Source organism: Notamacropus eugenii, chromosome 4, assembly GCF_028372415.1.
Source record: "Notamacropus eugenii isolate mMacEug1 chromosome 4, mMacEug1.pri_v2, whole genome shotgun sequence".
Taxonomy (NCBI): Eukaryota; Metazoa; Chordata; class Mammalia; order Diprotodontia; family Macropodidae; genus Notamacropus; species Notamacropus eugenii.
The window spans coordinates 45930694-45952148 of NC_092875.1; the positions used below are offsets into that span (position 1 = coordinate 45930694).

The following is a 21455-nucleotide window of genomic DNA, read 5'->3' on the forward strand; positions in this document are numbered from 1 at the left end:
AGTTTCCAGCTATCATATCAATCACATAAAGTGGTAGTTGCCATTTAGTTATCTTATTGCTTTAAAACACAAAGTGGTGCTACACATCTCCCTCCAGGATGTCATCCTAGTGATTCCTGACCACAGGGAAAAAAAACATTGAATTTTCAGAAATCCAAGGTGTAAGGTAGGAGGGGATTCTTTCTTCACTTTCATTTCCATATTCTCTTTAAAAAACAGGTTATATCACAGACATTAGAGCTGGAAGCAACCTCAGAAGTCATCTAGATCAGGGGTGCAGAACCTGCAGCTTCGAGGTCCAGTGGACCTAGAAGGCTACATGTGACCTCGAGGCTGCAGGTTCCCCACCCCTGATCAAGACTAATCCCCCTATTTTTATTCTATAAATTAAGAAATTGAGGCCCATGATTTATCCAATATCATGGAGCTAGTAAGTGCCAGAAACCTCAAAGGCTTTCTGTTCTAATACCCTTTTTATACAGATGAGGAAACTGAGGCACCAGAGAAATAAGTGACTTGCCCAGAGTCACATATGTGGCAAATGCCAGAGGCCCTTTCAATCCAATTCAACAAATACTTACTAAGTGCTTACTATATGTGAGGCACAATCCTAGGTGCTTGGGGATACAAAAACCAGGATTAAAGAATAGTGCTTCCTCTCAAGGAGCTTATTTCTTTTTACCTCTTTTCTGAGTCCCAGAGAAGTTTAGTAGCTTGTTTGAAATCACACTGATAATAAGTTGCAAAGTCAGTCAACTAGCTATTAATTATTAAACCCCCGAAGAGCCAAGGTTTGGATTTTAGTGCTTATTTCAAACTAAAGTCTGTTTCTGCTTTGTTATATTACCTCTGAAGTCCAGAAAAGTTGGGCACCTGGCCTAAGGTCCCATGTATCACTACACATAATTAAATATAGAGAAATGAGGGGGATGTAGCAAAAAGGGACTATGGCTGAGCAAACATTTTCGATCACATTCTGCTGAGTGACTTAGAGAAATCCCCCTTAGTCATTAGACATGGAGAGATTTCACTTCAACTTGTTTTCATCCAAACTGCAATAAAAAAAAAAAAAGCTATCCATGATATCCGTGAGACATGATGTGGTTTGGTAGGGGAAAAGCACTGAATTCAATTTTCTGAGGACCCGGGTTCAGTGTCCAGCTTTGCCACTTAATGCCCTGGTTCTCCAACTCCTTCCCCACAAAACTGACTTGTATTTATTTTGTACGTGCTTACCTGTGACCATGCCATCTCCCTCAGTTGACTATGGGGTCTTTGAGGAAAGAAACCCTTTCATCGCATTTATTAACCCAGTTCTTGACACATAAGTAGGTGCTTAATAAATGTTTACTGATGGATAAATCATGGGACAAGTCATTCTGGATCATAATATCAGTCTCCACTCTACACTTCCTTTACTAATCCCCCCAAATGTCTCTCCAGTCTTAGAATTCACACGTTGGAACTAAGCTCTACCCTGATCACCTACATTCCCTCTGATTGGTTGGGTCCTCTTTGAACCTCCATGTAAGGAACCATTTCTCAGTCTTCTCCAGAACACACTCCAGAATACCTCTATCAAATCCTTTCCTTACCCCCCCGCCGCCCCGCACCCTTCTCAGCTTCTTTTTCTGTGTTGTCTTCCTCCAATAGAATAGAAGCTACTTGAAGGCAGATACTTTCTGCTTGTATCTGTATTTCCACTGCTTAGTAGAGTGTATGGTTGAGAGTAAGCATTCAATAAATGCTAGTGACTATCTGGCTGATCAGAGTTAGAGCTAGAAGAGATGTTAGAGGCCATTTAGTCTAAATCCAACATTTTAAAAAAATTAATTTATTTTTAGTTTTCAACATTCACTGCCATAATATTTTGAGTTCCAAATTTTCTCCCCATCTCTCCCCTCCTGCCACCCCAAGACAGAGTGCATTCTGATTACCCCTTCCCTCAATCTGCCCTCCCTTCTATCACAACCCTCCCTTCTCTTATCCCCTTCCCTTCTATTTTCCTGTAGGGCAAGATAGATTTCTATACCTCATCGCCTGTATGTCTTATTTCCCAGTTGCATGCAAAAACAATTTTTAGCATTCATTTTTAAAACTTTGAGTTCCATGTTCTCTCCCTTCCTCCCTCCCCACCCACTCTCATTGAGAAGGCAAGCAATTCGATATAGGTTATACATATGTAGCCATGCAAAACACTTCCACAACACTCATGTTGTAAAAGACTAAGTACATTTCCCTCCATCCTATCCGGCCCCCCATTTATTCTATTTTCTCCTTTGACCCTGTCCCTCCCCAAAAGTGTTTACTTCTGATTTCCCCCTTCTCCCATTTGTCTATCCTTCTATCATCCCCTCCTCTTATCCTCTTCGTCCCTACTTTCCTGTAGGGTAAGATAAATTTCCATACCCAATTGAATGTACATGCTATTCTAAATCCAACATTTTCTAAAGAGAAAATCAAGACCTAGGGAGGTGAAGTGACTCACTCAAATTCACCTAGGCAATAAGTCACAGCCTGGATCTGAACCTCTGATTCCAAACCCAGGATCCTTTCCAAAACACTCAACCTCTGACTCAAACCCCTCTGAGCCTGGCTCAGTTTCCTCAATTATAAAATGAAGGGAACTGGACTAGATGACCTCTAAGGTCCCCTCCCAGCTCTAAACATATGATTCTCTAAATTGGGGGTGGGGCTCCCAATTCATGGTCTTACAATAACCAGAGATCTCACATTTCTGCTAGTTTCAGGAACTTGAGACTGGGTTTCTCAGCCCTGAGAATACAAATTGGGGGGGGGGGGGGTCGCAGGGGAATGGGAACCAGTTTTACATGACATATAAACTCTGCTTGTCTGACCAGAGATCCTGGACTTCCATGAGTATCCCTTCATCAGGAGGATTCTCTAAATATAGACCCTGGATAATCCTATAATAGCCATGTCCAGAACACAGCATCACAGATTCCAACCTCCAGAAAATTTTCATTAAGCATCTGACAAGGTTCTTTCTACAAGGAGGAAGTGACACAGGGATCATTGCATATGTACTGATCTCAATTTAAAGGGCTAATTAGGATCTAGTTAATAGACCATTCCCTAATTCTGAGATTTTCTCCAAGCTGTTACATACCCACACCCACTAATTGTCACTTTCTGAGCATTCAAAGACTTCATGAGATTCCAGCCACATTTCATACCCAGAGCTGTGTTGCCACATCCCTTTGGGGAATGCATGGCTTATCATGATGTCTAGATCATCTAGTAGGAACTTGCTCAGAGGCAGGAATGAAAACACCACCTCTTTATGTTATCTGGATATGCAAATGTTTCTCCCCATTCAACCATAGAGTGAGTCAGACAACACCAGGATTACAGAACCACAGAATTTCAGAGTCAGGAGGAACCTCTATGCCCATCAAATTCTATAGGCAAGAAGCTTCTCTCTAATATATCTAGCTCAAATATCCAGGCTCTGCTTAAAGGTCTTACTGAGGGGAACCTCAATAAGCACCAACCAAGGCAGTCCATCCTATTTTAGTGGCAATTTCCAAAGTATACTTTATTTCCCTAATTGTGGAGAATACTTCATGGATCACAAATGTCACCAAGCAGAGTCACTGGGGTCATCCCAAGGACAGCCATAGGCCCTGATGGCCCCCAACATTCCTGTCTCTGCCTTTCCCCTTTCTATCACTGACCCCTCGTTTACCTAATGTCATAGGAACATAGATTTAGAATTGGAAGGAGCCTAAAAGGCTGCTAGTTCAACCTCTTCATTTTACTGAGGAAATTGATCACAGAAAAGTTAAGTGACTTGACCAAGGTCACACAGATAATAAATAGTAAGCTGGGATAGTTCCTTTTTCATTGTACTATATGTGCCCCTCTGGCTATAAGTCAATCAACTAGATCCTACTAAGCTCCTACTACGTTCCAGGCACTATATGGTAGATATTAGCAGGGATGGGGAACCTGCACCCTCGAGGCCTGTATCAGTAAGTACCACAACATACACAGGGGAGCCTGCTATCACAGGTTCTTAGATCTGCATCTATAAAAGGAATTTTGAGGGGTTAACGATCACTTTAATCAAGCACATGTATCAATCCTTTAGTCAAGCACATATATCATTCATCTAGTTCAGGGGAGTCAGCACCCCGAACTTCAAAGAAAATACAGAGAAATTAAAGATCAACAGACATGGCTTCCGCTGCCTGAATTCAACAGACAATTTCACCCTGACCACAGTTATCAGAGAGGGAAGCGTGACATCTGGATTCTTAAAAGGGGGGGGAGGAATTCCATAGTGGCTTCCCAGACTCCTCCTCTGGCCAAACAAACATTCTTACAAAAGCTAAGTCCCAAAATAAAACCTCACCCCCAGAGTCTTTATACACTCAGAGTGCATCACATCTCTTGAAAACCAGTGCCTCAATAACAAAAGGCATGGACCTTCTTACAAATCTTCCCGGGCTTGACAATGGATGGAAAAGATCCTCCTTGGTCAAATTTAAATAGAGGCATTATACTTCTTGATTATACAAAAACAGCAAAAAATCCTATTTTACTTGGCATTTCAAGACCACATATGGCCCTCTAGGTCCTCAAGTGCAGCCCTTTTATTAAAAGGATTTGTTCTGTGAAGTTTGTATTCAATCAAAGGGCCACAGGCAGCAGGTTCCCCACCCCTGCACTAAGGCTACAAAGTCAAAAATGAAATCATTTTTGCCCTCAAGGAGTTGGTATTCTATTGGAAAGGACTCGAAGGTTATGTTCCAGAGTCACACCACCTTGGAAATTCAATATCCACTCTCACTCCCTTTTATGTAGGTTCAGATATCCCTTCAAAGTCTAACTACAAATATGTCTACCCATTGCCATGTGCTTTTGCTGTAAGTCACCATTGCAGTTTCTGAGAGGGCATGGAAGGGAGAAATCCTTTCCCCATGCCCATTCCTACATACTTTACAACCCTCCAGAGAAGACTGACTCAATCACCAAGCTTTTGTTAAGTATCTACTACGTACCAGGAACTGGGGTTACATGGACCATAAATGGAACATCTTCTACTTTGAAACATGTAAGGTAAAAAAATCGCAGCCCTGTGTTTAGCATCCAGTATTTTCATGCTATCAATCAGATGCCAAGGGTCACCAATAGCCATGCCTCTGATGGGCAGTCATTCATTCAAGAATTGCTTGTTATTCACTTACAACATGCCAAGACCTATGTGAAGTGCTGGCGGCAGTATAGAGATCAACAGCCATAATAACTCATTCATTTAGCACTTTACAATTTACAATATTTTATCACAACAGCCCTGTCCTGTAAGGTAGGTGGTGCGCATATCTTCATCTTCATTTCACAGATGGTTACAGTGAGACTGGGAGTTAACTTGCTAATGAAACCAATGAACGTCATAGCCAGGAATGAAACTCAGGTCTCTGACTCCCAGGTCTAAGAATTGTTCTCACTCTCCCACATCATCGCTTGAATAAAGTTAGGTTATTTTGCAATAAGTACTTTAAGAATGTAGATTAGGTTAAGAACAAGAAAAAGAGAAGAGAACTGAACTAGGAATTAGGAGATGTGTGTCTCAGATAGATTTCCAAGGTCGGTTCTGAGGTATGCCCATCCCTCCAAGATCAGCCCTGAATCAGTAGTGCAGTGATCAGAGCTCTGGACTTGAAATGAGAAAAACCTGGATTCCAATCCTGTCTCTGACTTTACTGGGTCTTAAGTCTAGGCCTTTCTATGACATTCCTTCTTCTCCTTCATCATCAACATCATCAACATCGTCAGTATTTATAAAGTTCTTTGAGGTTTGCAAAATGCTAGAAACTTTGTGCAAAGATTTTGCAATTAAGTACTCCCTACAAATTATATCCTACATAAAATTATTCTATAAAATCTATAAATTATATCCTCCTTCTATACGTTATATCCTCACATTGGACCTGGTCCCATGAAGCTACTGAACAAGGCCCTTTTCCATGCCTAATATAAGGATCTCTGATGACTCCTGGCTTCATCAGCTTGATGAACCCTTAACCATTTCTTTTAAATCTTTCACTTTTCTAAAAGCAGTGTCCTCAAGAATGTACCAGAGAAAGCAGCGCAGCTAAGTGGTGCAGTGGATAGAGCACCAGTGCAGGAGTCAGGAGGATCTGAGTTCAAATCTCACCTCAGGCACTTGACACTCACAAGCTGTGTGACCTTGGTAAAATCACTTAACCCCAATTGCCTCATCCTGGGTCATCTCCAGTCATCCTGATGAATATCTGGTCACTGGATTCAGATGACTCTGGAGGAGAAGAGAGGCTGGTGACCTGCATAGCCCTCCCTCATTCAAAACAAAGTCAAGTGCAAGTCATGTCATCATTTCTCTGATGGCATGGTCTTCTTCAGCAATGAAGGATGAACACACACACTAGAGAAAGCATGTCCAATTTAGTTAAATTCATTCCAATTCAATTTTTAAAAAGATTTTTTAAGTGCCCACTCCCTAGATACAAACATTCAAAGGAAAGAATAACTGCCTTCAGTGGACTTATATTCTAATGGGAAGGGTTTGTAGGGAAGGAGAAGAAAAGGGCAGTGATGGCAATATGACAAGTAAAAGGATAAGTCAATATAAAATGTATATGAAATGATTTCAAGAGGCCAGAGCACCCACAACAGGGAAGGAAGAGATGAGTGAATACATGAGCATTTAAGAAGTTAATGGCCACTCATTGGGTATACAAATACAAAAGTCACATAGTCCCTGCCCTCAAGGAGCTCATATATTAATAGGATGAGAAAATAAAGACAAGAGAGTAATACCTGGGGGAGAGAATTTTGGTCTGGAGAATCACAGCAATAGTGAATTGATCATAGAACAGCGTTGGCACTCCCTTTCTAGATTTGATTTCAGTGCCCTTTATTTTCCCAACTCTACCCTGGATTCTCTGGACTTCTTTCCCAGGTTGAGCTGCCTTCTACCCCTGGAAGATGCCTCTCTTCCCACAGCTCCCTCCTCTAACTAGTGATTTCCTCACAAAACCACCATCTTGAAGAAATATCCAGGACAGTCAAGCTCATTCCTTTGTTCCTCCCCTGGCACTGTTTCCTGGTACCATGTTGAGTTTCTTCTCTCCCCACCTTCCACCTCACTGCCCACTCCTCTTCCACTCTATTTTAGTTGCTGTTCGGAGTGGAGCCAAGATGGCGGAGTAGAAAGACACACATACGCTACCTCCGAACCCACTGCCCATAAAATACCTGTAGAGAAAAGAACCACCGGCAAATTCTGGAGCAGCAGAAGCCACAGAATGGAGCAGACGAGATTTCTGCTCCAGAGAGCCTGAAAACCTCTCGCAAAAGGTCCCTAGCGCCCCGGACCTGGAGCAGAGTCCAACCCTGCCTCAGCGGCGCAGCGCCGAAAGGAGTGGATCCGAGCAGGCTTCAGGGACAGGATCTCCAGTGGCCGCATGGGTCCCTCCACCCACAGGTGACAAGGGTCAGTGAGAGGGTCTCTTTGGTGGGTCGAGAGAGGAGTGGGGTGCGCCCATAGCTCAGGCCCCCTCAGGAGGTGGCAGCGGAGGCTGGAGCAGACCAGGGCTCCCCAAGCAGGCAGGAGCCCCAATCCATTGTTGAAGGTCTCTGCATAAACCTCCTGAGGGAACTGAGCCTTCTGTGATGGCCCTGCCCCCACCTGAGCACCTGAACTTAATCTCACACTGAATAGCAGCCCTGCCCCTGCCCAAAACCCTGAGGCTGGGGAGCAGCATTTGAATCTCTGACCCCAAGTGCAGGCTGGGAGGATCTGGAGGTGAGGTGGGTGTGAGGAGAATATTCAGAGATCAAGTCACTGACTGGGAAAATGCCCAGAAAAGGGAAAAGAAATAAGACTATAGAAGGTTACTTTCTTGGTGAACAGGCATTTCCTCCTTTCCTTTCTGATGAGGAAGAACAATGCTTACCATCAGGCAAAGACAAAGAAGTCAAGGCTTCTGTATCCCAGCCCACTCAATGGGCTCAGGCCATGGAAGAGCTCAAAAAGGATTTTGAAAATCAAGTTAGAGAGGTGGAGGAAAAGCTGGGAAGAGAAATGAGAGACATGCAGTCAAAGCATGAACAGCAGGTCAGCACCCTGCTAAAGGAGACCCAAAAAAATGCTGAAGAAAATAACACCTTGAAAAATAGGCTAACTCAATTGGCAAAAGAGGTTCAAAAAGCCAATGAGGAGAAGAATGCTTTCAAAAGCAGAATCAGCCAAATGGAAAAGGAGATTCAAAAGCTCACTGAAGAAAATAGTTCTTTCAAAATTAGAATGGAACAGATGGAGGCTAATGACTTTATGAGAAACCAGGAAATCACAAAACAAAACCAAAAGAATGAAAAAATGGAAGATAATGTGAAATATCTCATTGGAAAAACAACTGACCTGGAAAATAGATCCAGGAGAGACAATTTAAAAATTATGGGCCTACCTGAAAGCCATGATCAAAAAAAGGGCCTAGACATCATCTTTCATGAAATTATCAAGGAAAACTGCCCTGAGATTCTAGAACCAGAGGGCAAAATAAGTATTCAAGGAATCCACAGAACACCGCCTGAAAGAGATCCAAAAAGAAAAACTCCTAGGAACATTGTGGCCAAATTCCAGAGTTCCCAGGTCAAGGAGAAAATATTGCAAGCAGCTAGAAACAAACAATTCAAGTACTGGGCAAATAAAATCAGGATAACACAAGATCTAGCAGTTTCCACATTAAGGGATCAAAGGGCATGGAATAGGATATTCCAGAAGTCAAAGGAACTAGGACTAAAACCAAGAATCACCTACCCAGCAAAACTGAGTATAATACTTCAGGGGAAAAATTGGTCTTTCAATGAAATAGAGGACTTTCAAGCATTCTTGATGAAAAGACCAGAGCTGAAAAGAAAATTTGACTTTCAAACACAAAAATGAAGAGAAGCATGAAAAAATAAATAGCAAAGAGAAGTCATAAGGGACTTTACTAAAATTGAACTGTTTACATTCCTACATGGAAAGACAATATTTGTAACTCTTGAAACTATTCAGTATCTGGGTACTGGGTGGGATTACACACACACACATGCACACGCACATGCACATACACATAGAGACAGAGTGCAGAGAGTGAATTGAAGAGGATGGGATCATATCTCAAAAAAATGAATTCAAGCAGTGAGAGAGAAACATATTGGGAGGAGAAAGGGAGAAATGGAATGGGGCAAAATATCTCTCATAAAAGAGGCAAGCAAAAGACTTATTAGTGGAGGGATAAAGAGGGGAGGTGAGAGAAAAACATGAAGTTTACTCTCATCACATTCCACTAAAGGAAGGAATAAAATGCACACTCATTTTGGTATGAAAACCTATCTTATAATACAGGAAAGTGGGGGATAAGGGGATAAGCTGGGGGGGGGAGATGATGGAAGGGAGAGCATGGGGAGGAGGGAGCAATTTGAGGTCAACACTCATGGGGAGGGACAGGATCAAAAGAGAGAACAGAAGTAACGGGGGACAGGATAGGATGGAGGGAAATATAATTAGTTCTTATACAACACTACTATTATCGAAGTCATTTGCAAAACTACACAGATTTGGCCTATATTGAATTGCTTGCCTTCCAAAGGGAAGGGGTGGGGAGGGAGGGAGGGCAGATTGGCAGACAGGGGCAATCAGAACGCTCGGTGTTTTGGGGTGGGGGGAGGGGACAAAAGGGGAGAAAATTTGGAACCCAAAATTTTGTGAAAATGAATGTTAAAAGTTAAATAAATAAATAAATAGGAAAAAAAGAGAAATATTTTAGTTGCTGTTCAATTAGGATGTACGTTCCTTGAGGGCAGATATTGTCTTCCTTTTTGCTTGTATCTATATCCTTAGCACTTAGAGACAACTGGGTGACAACACAGTGGCTAGAGCCATGAACCTTGAATCATAAAGACTTGAGTTTAAATCTGTCCTCAGACACTGAGGCAAGTCATTTAACCTCTGTTTGCCTCAGTTTGGTTGCTGTTCATTCATTTAGTCATGTCTGACTCTTCATGATCCATGGACCATAGCCCATCAAGCCCTTCTATTCTCCACTATTTCCCAAAGTCTGTTCAAGCTCATGTTTCTTGCTCCCATGACACCATCTATCCATCTCATCCTTTGTCATCCCTTTCTCCTTTTGCGTTCAATCTCTCCCAGCATCAGGGTCTTTTCCAGTGAGTCCTGTCTTTTCATTATGTGGCCAAAGTACACAATCTTCCAATGAATAGTTGAATTAATTTCTTTAAGAATTAACTGATTTGATCTCCTTGCTGTCCAAGGGACTCTCGAAAGTCTTCTCCAGCACCACAATTCAGAAGCATCAATTATGCAGTGCTCAGCTTTCCTTATAGTCCAACTATCACAATCATATATTACTACTGGAAAAACCATAGCTTTGACTATCTTAGCAAGGTGATGTCTCTACTTTTTAGGAGGTCCAGACTTGCCACAGCTTTCCTCCCAAGGAGGAAACGTCTTTTCATTTCATGGCTGTAGTCACCATCTGCAGCGATCTTTGAGCCTAAGAATATAAAATCAGACATTACTTCCATTTCTTCTCTCTCTTTTTGCAAAGAAGTGATGGGACCAGTTGCCACAGTCTTAGTTTTTTTTCTTTTAAAGATAAGCTTCAAGCCAGCTTTGACATTGTCCTGTTTTACCCTCAATAAGAGGTTTTTTAATTCTTCTTCACTTTCACTGTTCAACAGTAAAATAAAATAATAACATCAGCTACCTCATGGAGTTGTATTTGTATAGCTAATCCTGTTTCTCATGCCTGGAAAGTCCTCCCTCCCTAGCTCTGCCCTCTGAAATCCCTGATATTCTAACAAGTCAGTACAAGTGCTTCAGGAAGCTTGTGCTCTCCTCTCCCCTACCCATCGGCCAGTGCTCTCAACTCGAAGGTTGTCTTGGGATTTAGTATGCCTATGTGCCCATTCTCTCTACTCCAGGACTTAGCAAAGCACCTTTCGTGTAGAAGGATCTTAACAAATGCTTATTTCCTTCCCTTGCTCCCAGTTAGCACAGTATCTGGCATTTAATAAGTGCTTAATTACAAGAAATGAAAAGGAGAGAGAGGGCAAAGGGTAAAATGGGGCCATCAGCGTGGGTGATTGGACGGCATGGGAAGCATTCTGGGATAAGCAGACAGAGCAGGCGAGATGTATTAGCATTTACTCACTTACCAATCTTAAAGACAGCTCAGCCCCAAGGTCTCATTTGTACATTGAAGAAATCTAGGCATTTTCTAAGTCAGAGGTGAGGAAAGAGTGCATTCCAGCTTAAATTGGTACACTAAGGCTTTCAAAAAAAAATCCACTTCTCTCCCCCTCTTTCAACCAAGCCCTTTTTCTTAGCCTGCCCGCTCCTGACACAAATTCTCAAGGGGAGTAAATGTTGCTTTAGACTCAATTCAAGATTGGAAGAAAACTCCAGCATTGATCTCCTATGAAGCTATTTCCTCCTCTTGGACTAACCCCAGTTGTTTTTTTCCAATAATTAATCTTGAGTTTTTCCAGTTGATAAATGGCCAAAGGATATGAACAGGCAGTTTTCAGATGAAGAAATTAAATCTATCTGTAGTCATATGGGGGAAAATGCTCTAAATCACTATTGATTAGAGAAATACAAATTAAAACAACTCTGAGATACTACCTCACACCGATCAGATTGGCTAATATGACAGAAAAGAAAAATGACAAATATTAGAGAAGATGTAACAAAATTGGAACAGGAATGCATTGTTGGTGGAGTTGTAAACTAAGCCAACCATTCTGGAGAACAATTTGGAACTATGCCCAAAGGGCTATAAAACTGTGGATACTCTTTGTTCTAGTAACACCACTACCAGGTCTGTATACCAAAGAGATAATTACAAAAGGAAGAAGGACTCACATGTACAAAAATATTTATGCAACTCTTTTTGTGGAGGCAAAGAATTAGAAATTGAGGGGATGCCCATCAATTGGGGAATGATTGAACAACTTGTGGTATATAAATGTAATGAAATACTATTGTGCTATAAGCAATGATGAAATTTCAGAAAAATCTGCAAAGACTTACATAAACTGATGCTAAGTGAAGTGAGCAGAAGCAGAACATTGTACACAGTAACAGCAACATTGTGTGATAGCTCTTCTCAGCAATGAAATGATCTAAAACAATTCCTAAAAACTCATGATGGAAAAAGCTCTCCACATCCAAAAAAGAAATATGGAGTCTGAATGCAGATTGAAGCATACTATTTTCACTTTTGTGTGTGTGTGTTTTTTTTTCCTTTCTCTTTCCCCTTTTGTTTTGGTCTAAGATGAATATATGTTTAATAAGATTGTACATGTATAACCTTTACCAGATTGCTTGCGATCTTGGAGAGAGGGGAAAAGAAGAAGGAAAAGAAAAATATCTGGAACTAAAATTTTATAAAAATGATGCCAAAAACTATCTTTACCTGTAATTGGGGGGAAAATACTATTAAGTGGAAAAAAATGAAAATAGACAAAAAATTAGTCTTGAGTCTGGACCCCTTATTGTAAAAGCAACAAATGAAATGAATATTGTTCTTTTGACTTTCTCCGTAGTCCACTAATATACTGGGCAGCTATACTAAATATTCAGTGCATGGAGTGTTAGGTCTGGAGTCATTAAGACCCCAGATCAAATCTTGCCTTCAGACACTTATCTAATGTATGACCCTGAGGAAATCTCTTAACTTTTCAGCCTCAATTTTCTCATCTGCAAAATGAGGGGACTAGATTTGCTGGTGTCTAAGGTACCATACAGTTCTAAATCTATGATCCTATGTTCCTCTATACTAGAAATTTGGGTGATGGGGGCAACCAGAGCTAGAGCCAGCAGCACTCAATAGGGCCAAGGGCCCCCATCCATAATCTCAACCCAGTTTTGTAACAGATAGTGTGAAAATAAAACAACTAAAAGCAAATTTAGAGAATCACAGCTCTAGATGGTATCTCAAAGATCATCTTTCACAATCCCCTCATTTATATAGATGAAGAAACTGAGGGTCTGAAAGGTTAAGAGACTTGACCAAGTAATGGTAAACAGGAAAGGCAGGATATGAATTGTTCTCTGACTCTCTTTCCACTGAATTGTGCAGCCTCTTTACCAATGGAGTAAAAGAGAGAATATTACCTTAAGTGCTCAGCTGATAAAATCTCAGATTCAAAGGCTTTCAGGAGACATTTAGTCCAGCCCGTGGGACTCAGAGACCCAAACTCCTCCTATTCCCTCCTACAGAGCATGCAGAAAGGAAAGCAACATTGGGGTTATCAGCCACCATTGTTAGAGGGAAGTAATTGCTATCAAAGGGAGAGTGGGATCGATGTTGTTCTCCTTGCCAAGGAGAGGAAGAAGAGGAAACTTTCTAATGGAATGGGACAGAGGGTTTCTTCATCAATGAGGAGAGAGGAAGGAAAGACCCATAGCTCCTGGAATAAGGATGTTTTTGATTCCCTGCTCAACATCTAAACTCATATTCCCCTCTGTTTTCCTTCTACTCTGCTTACCAAAGGAGCAGATGTGTTAAATTTTTGTCCTGCTCAATTTCCCACCTTGGGGTAAAGCCCCAGTGGCCACTTGGAGTTACAACTCTCACTAGCTTAATTTACAACCAGCATCCCTTTCAGGTTATGGCTTAAAGAGGATGCTGCCAATCTCAGGGCTTCAACCGCAGGTATAAATTGCAGACATTAACTCTGATAGCAGCTAAAACATTCTTAGATAGAATTTATTTCTATCCCAAGGACTGCTTGAGGTTCAAAAGGTTTCCATCTTCTTGATTTCCTGGGTTCTCTACTGGGTCTGAGATACTGACCGTAATCTCCTACAAACAGCTCTATTCCAGTCCTGGGACATCTGAGTGCCTTTTGAAAAGGAATTATTAATTACACATTTTGTGAATAGCTCATTCCCAGCAAGCACGACACAGAACACTTGTCTACCCACTTGCTGAGAAGGTAGATGCTTAAAAGTAGCTAAAACTGAGGATGCTGAATACTACTCTCAAGCTTGCAGGCTGTTGTAAGGACAACCATGGCCAGGCACAAAGACCTCTCTCTTTGTAAGCCCTAGGCAGGAAGTGGGGAGAAACCTCCCCACATCTGCTACTGTCTTTGCCCATTTAGGAGGCTAAGCTGACAAAGCAACTAGAGAGGACATGATCGTAGGGAAGAAAAAATGCTGAAGGGGTCACAGGCAGAGGAATAGCGCTGGACAGGTAGAAGTAGACAAATCTTCTGGGGAGGTCCTGGTACTCTCAGGTCCCATAACTCATAGTGCAGGCTCTCATCACCTTATGCCTAGACTATTGAAAAGCCTTCTGGGTAATCTTCCATCCTTAAGTCTGAGACCTTCAGTCAATCCTCCATTCAGTTGTCATACTGATCCTCTTAAAGTTCATGTCTAGGACAGCTTAGGGAGCTGTCCCTGGAGTCAAAAGGATGTGAGTTCAAATCCAGACTCAGATACTTGCTGGGCAAACCAGGGCAAGTCACTTCATCCTCTCTGCCTCAGTTTCCTCATCTGTAAAATGAGCTGGAGAAGGAAGTGACAAACCACTCCAGTGTTTGCCCAGAAAACCCCAAATGGGACCATAAAGAGTTGTACACTGAAATGATTCAACAACAACAAAGTCCAGGTCTAATCCTGTTACCATCCCACTCTTTCAAGAAACTACAGTAGCTCCCTATTAACTCCAGGATCAAATAGAAAATCCTCTACTAGGTTTTTAAAGATCTTCAGCATCTGGGGCTTCCCACCTTTTCAGTCTTCTTATACCTTACTCCTCTCTACATATTCCATGATCCAGCATGATCAGCCTTCAGCAGCTCCTGGAACATGTTCTATCTCCCAATTCCACGTTTGTTTCACTGGCTGTCCTCCATGCCTGGAATGTTCTCTCCCCATCACTGAGTCCTCCCTTCCCTGGTTTTCTTCAAAACCACTTCAAATGCTACCCTCAGCTAGAGGCCTTTCTCACTCTCCTCCTCCCTCATGCTAATCCCTTCTCTCTGAGATTATTTCCAATTTATGCTGCACATAATTGTTTGGATGTTGTCTCCCCCATTATACTATGACCTCCCTGAGGGCAGGGACAGTGTTTTTTGCCTTTCTTTGTATCCTTAGTGCTTAGCATAGTGGATAGAATGCTGGGTTTGGAGTCAGGAAGACCTGAGTTCAAATGTGGCCACAGACACTTACTAGCAATGTCCCTAGTCAAGTCACTTAAACCTCTCCCTCATTTTCCTCATCTATAAAAGGAGGATAATAATAGCTCTTCTCTCCTAGGGTTGTTGTGATCATCAAATGAGATAATAACTAACACACTTAGCACAGTGCTTGTCACATAGTAAACATCATGTTAGTTATCATTATTATTAATACCAGTAGTATTGAAATAGGAACAAGCTAATGTTTCACTTCAAATGACAGCCTTCAGAAAAGTCAGAGATGATAACTCAGTATAGAGGCATCTGCTCAGCAAATAGGACTGGGCAGGTCAGAGGACTGGATGGGACTGGAGAACAAACACTTGGGAGAGTGAGCGTATCTTTAATCTACATGCACAGGCTCACTTCTTTCTCTCTCCTTTTACTAGAGCTTCCCTGTGACAACTGAAGTCAATGCAATCTGACACTGCATAAAAAAAAAAAAAAAAGCCATGGTGTCCAGGAATAAGGGAGTGATAATCTCACTATGCTCTGCCCTAGCCAGACCATATATTTTAGTATTAGACCCCAATCCCCAGACACTTGAGTGTCTTGGGGAGAAACTAGTAGAGAAACACATGCTTTCACCAACATGGCAGCCACAGAAGAGAACCACATAATCTGAGTGGTGGGAGTCTGTGAGCAACACCTATATTGTGAAAACTGTACTAAATAATAGAAAAAAGATTGTATCCTGTTAATGTCTTTTTGTGATACCAATATATTTCTGAGCCTGAAACCAGAGGGGAATTGAACAGAGAAATAAACCTACAGAACAACTTTACTAATGAATATGGATATAAACATTTGGGACAGCTAGGTGGTACAGTGGATAGAGTGCTGGCCCTAGAGTTAGGAAGACCCAAGTCCAAATCTGGCCTCAAGCCCTTACTAGCTGTGGGACCCTAGGCAAGTCACTTTACCCTGTCTGCCTCAGTTTCTTCATCTGTAAAATGAGCTGGAAAAGGAAATGGCAAAACATTCCTGTGTCTCTGCCAGACACAGCTGAACAGCAAAATAAACATTTTAGATGAAATATTAGCAATGTATAGCAATATATCTAAAAATTATTCATATGACCACTTATAATAGGAATGCAAAAAATTGAAATAATCAGTAATATAAGTAGCATATCAAAAGATAGATCTAAAGGGGTTTTTGACAAAATAAACATTTATTTATGTTTTTAAAAATCCTAAAAACCATAGGTATTGAAGAGTCTTAATGTAACCAAAAGTATATAGCTAAAACTAAAAGCTATCATTATTTGCCCCAGAAAAACAAAACAAAACAAGGAAAGCTTTCTCAATAAGTAAAGGGGTAAAGCAAGGGCATCCCTTCTACCCATTATTATTTGATGTAGTACTAAAAGTTCTAGCAATAAGATCAAAGGGGAAAAAACTAAAGAAGCAAGCATTAGAAGAGGACATACAATTTCCTCTATTTTCAGACAGGATGATGATTCATTACGAAAACTTCAAAGAATCAAATAAATCAATTCCATTAATGGTTTTAGCAAAATAGCAGAACAGAAGATGAATCCACAGAAATCATCAGCATTTCTATTTAGTCCTAACAAAAACTCAGAGGAAAGATAAAAATTTATAGGAAAATTGCTGCAAAATACATTAAATATCTAGGAGTAACCTACTAAGACACAATGAGGATATCTATAAGAACTATACAATGGAAGATAAATTATTAGAGAGTTATTTATTGGGCCATGATAATATAATCAAAATGACCCTTTAAGTTCCAATTAAATTCCCCTTTTCTACATGAAGCCTCTCAATTCTAGTGCCTTCCCTCTCTTGTTTGCTTCTGATTTATTCTGTATAGCTTGTTTGAACATATTCATTTGCATGCATGTTATCTCCCCTAACTAGATTATAAATTCCTTGAGGGCAAGGACTGCTTTGTAAAAAAAAAAACAACTTTTTGTTTTTCAGTGCCTAGTATGCAGCAGGTGCTTCATATGTGTTTACTGACTGTTAATAATGTTACATAAATTAATTTACACATTAATGATATACCCAAAAGTCTACCAAGAGATTATAGAACTAGTTAAAATTACAATAACAAAACAAAGTCAGGCTTTTCAAGTGAAATAATTTTAAAAATAGGTATTTTTCAAATCTAGCTTTGACAGATCTCAGAACATATTATGGATCAGTAATAATAAAAATTATTCCATAGTAGTTTAAAAATAGGAAAATAGATCAGTGAAAGAGACTAGAGAAGCAAACAAATATAGTAACCTTGTGTTTGATAAAAAAAATTACAAACAGCCCCCCAGCACCCTGGTCCCATGCCGCGCCTCCGACACCAGACTACCCCAGCCCTGACATGGCTCATGGACAGCAGAAGAGTCAATCTCAGTAGAAAAATGTCAAAAAACAAGATGGACAGAAAAAGAAACAAGGACATGATTAGAAGACTGCTGTTAAGGCTGCCTTGATATATACTTGCACTGCCTGTAGGCCATAAATGCCGGACCCCAAGACCTTCAAACAGCACTTTGACAGCAAACATCCTGACTCCACTTCCTCCAGAATTGGCTGATGTTAAGGCATAAAGTTGTTCACAGGTCACTGATTTTGTTTGTTTGTTTTAACGTCAGAGTTGTCCAAGACGGCATGACCATCTCCTAAAATAGTGAGATTAATTTGTCTTATGGCATAAGACTTGTCTGACGAACTTCATAATTGTACGAAAAGACCATTTTGCAGTACTTCACACCACCTCTTCAGAAAACCAAATCTATTTTAACTTGTGCTACTTTAGCCGTGGCCAAAATTAAAAAATAAATGAATGAATGAATGGGGAAACTGGCCAGCCCTGGTCCTCCCAGAATGGAAAAGATAAATTAACTTGAAGAGAATAGTTAATACAGCTGTATTTTGAGAGACTTTGCTTCCCGAAATGATGCAGGTTAATGTAGGTAAGCAGGATAATGCAAGTATTTTACTTGGTGCATGCTGTGTTCTAGTACAATAGGAAAAAATTCATGTATTGTAATCGCTAGAAAACAATCAATTTTCACTCTTGATGGTTTGTTTTGGATTCTCATGCCTCATCCCCCCATCACACACACACACACACACACACACACACACACACACACACTCCTTTAAACTGTCTCTTAGTAAACTGGTCAAAGATCTGTTGCTAGGGTAGTAAAAATCCAAATAGCTATAAAGATCAACTGAATCTAGAGAGTGCTTTTCTATAAAACTCATTGTCACATGTCTGGTTTATTTCTTTCTTGGGCAATGTAAGCAGTATGTAAGAGTAATGTTGTGTAACTGTTACATTCACTGAAAACCTATTCTTACATTTTTATAGGTGAATTCATGGCACCTATTGACTCTTCTACTATCTCAGACCTTAGGTAACAAACCTGCAGCTGCTTTTCTAACTACTGATCAGCGAAAAAAGAGGACTGCAGAAACACTCATTCTCTCGGGCTTCACGCAAAGATAATTTGGTGTAAATGTACAGTTGGGCCCTGATTTGGAAATCCTGAAAATCAGTCCAACCTTGTTATAACAATTTTTTTACAATTGTAATTATATTGATGTTCATATTGGGTAAAATAACTCATTTAATAAAGTAGTCCTTTGATTTTACAACAACAAAAAAAATACAAACACAGTCTACTGGGGAAAGAATGCCCTATTTATCAAGAATGTTGAGAAAGTTGGAAGGCAGTTTGACTGGAACATAGAACAACATAGAACAAACTCCAAATGGATAAGGAACCTGAATGAAAATAATGACATCTTTTAAAAAATAATTAGAGGGGAAGTGAAAGACATACCTTTCATGATTATGTTTAGTAGGAAATGCCATAACCAAACAAGAAACATAGGAGATCCCAAAAGATCAAATAGATAGTTTCTAGTATATAAAAATTAAAACTTTTTGCACAAACAAAATCAATGCAACTAGAAAGTGGCAATGCAACAGAAAAAAGTATTTGAATTTGAAAAGTATCTCTGATAAAAGTTTGTTATTCACTATATATGGGAAATTGATGGAAATATGTAATTATTATGAGTAATTCCCTAAGATATAAATGCTTTAAGGGTGTATATATATATATATGTAGATATATATAGATATATATAGATAGATAGATAGATATAGATATATAGATATAGATATAGATATATAGATATAGATATAGATATATACACACATATATATAGTTTTCTAAAGAAGAAATGAAAATTAATACTATATATAGTTTTCTAAAGAAGAAATGAAAATTAATACTATATGAAAATGTACCAGAAAAATAATACTAAGAATAATTCAAATGAAAATAGCTGTCAGTCAAGTTTTGGCTCATATCTATTAAATTGGGAACAATTATAAAAGACAAACATTGTCAATATCTGGTTGGGGACAGAATGGGAAGATAGGCAAACTAATATACTGTTGATGGAACTAGATTTGTCTCACTTCTAAAAACATTTGGAATCACAGAAGACAGGTTACTAAACTGTTCATACCACTAGACCCAAGTGATTCTAAGTGCATAAACTTTCAAGAAGGTCAGAGTCTGAACTTTATGAAAATATCCACAGCTTCCCTATTTTTACTAGTGAAAAAGTGGAAACAAAAGGAGTGTCCATTGATTAAAGAAAAGCTGAACAAATTGTTGCATATGAATATAACAGAATATTACTGTAGTATGAGAAAGGATCAACATGAGGGACTAATGAGAACTAGAGATATTTAATGTGGAGAAAAGAAGACTAGGGGCAAAGAACACAATTGCTCATTTCAAGTATTTTAAGGACTGACATCTATAAGGAAGATTAATTTTTGTTTTGTTTTTGGAAGGTTTTTTGTTTGTTTTTTGATCCCTGAGTCCACAACTAGAAGCAATGGTGGAGGTAGTACAAAGGTTGATCAAAGGAAAAACTGTCTAATATTTGAAGTTGCCCAAAAGTGAAATGGATCAATTTGAGAAGTAATCACCATCAACCCCACTAAAGATCTTAGAGTAAAGACTGGATGACACCTATTGGGTACATTGTAGACGGAATGGTACATTGGGTGTAGATTAGATTGTGGGGCTCTTGAGGCACTGTCCAACTATAAAATTCTGTGATTTTGTGTGACTTTGAGAAATTTTGATTGGAGTGGGCATAACTTTTGCTCCCTCCTAGAGCCTGCCTCCAGCTGATAAACTATCTTCTCTCCAGTGCCTGGCACATATTAAATGACCAATAAATGCTTGTTGACTCTAATAGAACACTGAGTGGCTTCTCCACTGTCATGGTAGAAAAAGCTTATTAACTCCTGATTTCATTTCTCTGCTCATCAATCAGGATGAGTTACACAGAGATGTCCCTTATGGAGGCTCATGTAGAAGTAAATTCATGTACTTTTTGATGCCACCCCTTTTCCCATACCCAACCCTTTCATTCTGAAAGGGAAAAAAACCTTGAAAAGTGTTTCATTCTCCCCTTTTCTAACATGAATTAGTCTTTCAACCGAGCAGAAACCATTCTCTCCTCTTCCTTTTCTTTCTCTCTTCCTTTCATCCCCTTCCTAATTCTCTTCCATCTTCTTCCCTAAATTTCAGTCTTCTGTCCCTCTCTCCTTATATCTCTCCCTTCACTTCCTCTTCTCTCTGTTCTCGCCTCCCTCTGATTCTCTCCTGTATCTCTTGTTACATCTCTTGACTCTGCCTTATCTTCATTTCTTACTTATCTCTTTCTCTTTCATTTTATTCTTCCTTTTTTCTTCTTTTCTTCTCTTCACTCCCTCTATTTCTCTGTATATTCCCCTCTCTTCTTTTCTTTCTTCTTCACTGCTCCCCCTCTTTTCCTGTTCTCTCTCTCTCTTTCTCTCTCTCTCTCTCTCTCTCTCTCTCTCTCTCTCTCTCTCTCTTTATACCTTCATCATCTCTCACCTCCTCTTCCTTTTTCTCTGTTTCTCTCTTCCCTTCCCTGTTCCTTTCATTTTGGCTCTCTTGTTATGTTTTATTCCTTTTTTCTCTCATTTCTCCTTTCTGCTTCCTCATCTCTCTCTCTCTCTCCCTCTCTCTCTTTCTCTCTCTCTCTCTCTCTCTCTCTCTCTCTCTCTCTCTCTCTCTCTCTCTCTCTCTTTCTCCTCACCCCCCCCCCAGCTCTCACTTTCTCATCTGTAGCATAAGTAGGTTGAACTTC

General features: G+C 40.0%; 1 protein-coding gene and 1 pseudogene across 1 annotated transcript in view; one reads left to right on the forward strand and one right to left on the reverse strand.

The window, feature by feature from the left end:
* RIMBP2 (RIMS binding protein 2) overlaps positions 1 to 21455 on the reverse strand; it is a 475720-nt gene that overhangs the window by 281752 nt on the left and 172513 nt on the right. The gene's annotated exons all lie outside the window — the stretch shown is intronic.
* On the forward strand, positions 17617 to 17845 carry LOC140498090 (zinc finger protein 706 pseudogene; annotated as a pseudogene).